The sequence below is a fragment of the Cyprinodon variegatus genome, unplaced genomic scaffold (genome assembly GCF_000732505.1).
Source record: "Cyprinodon variegatus isolate N-32 unplaced genomic scaffold, C_variegatus-1.0 Scaffold189, whole genome shotgun sequence".
Lineage (NCBI taxonomy): Eukaryota > Metazoa > Chordata > Actinopteri > Cyprinodontiformes > Cyprinodontidae > Cyprinodon > Cyprinodon variegatus.
The window spans coordinates 59,886-60,657 of NW_015150642.1; positions in this window are offsets into that span (position 1 = coordinate 59,886).

Genomic DNA, 772 nt, shown 5'->3' on the forward strand with positions numbered 1-772 from the left:
ACCAGAACCATGGAGATCCATGGAGACCCACCAGAACCATGGAGAACCACCAGAACCATGGAGAACCACCAGAACCATGGAGATCCATGGAGACCCACCAGAACCATGGAGAACCACCAGAACCATGGAGAACCACCAGAACCATGGAGACCCATCAGAACCATGGAGAACCACCAGAACCATGGAGAACCACCAGAACAATAGAGAACCACCGTAACCATGGAGACCAATCAGAACCATGGAGAACCACCAGAACCATGGAGAACAAACAGAACCATGGAGTACCATCAGAACCACGGATAACCAACAGAACCATGGAGACCCATCAGAACCATGGGGAACCACCAGAACCACAGAGAAGCATGGAGAACCACCAGAACCACAGAGAACCAACAGAACCATTGAGACCCAACAGAAACATGGAGAACCACCAGAACCATGGAGAACCAACAGAACCATGGAGAACCATCAGAACCAGGGAGAACCAACAGAACCATGGAGAAGCATGGAGAACCAACAGAACCATGGAGACCCATCAGAACCATGGAGACCCACCAGAACCACGGAGAACCACCAGAACCATGGAGACCCATCAGAACAATTAAGAACCACCAGAACCACGGAGACCCACCAGAACCATGGAGAACCACCACAACCATGGAAAACCACCAGAACCACGGAGATCCACCAGAACCACCAGAACCATGGAGAACCACCAGAACCATGGAGAACCATCAGAACAATGGAGAACCACCAGAACCACGGAGACCCA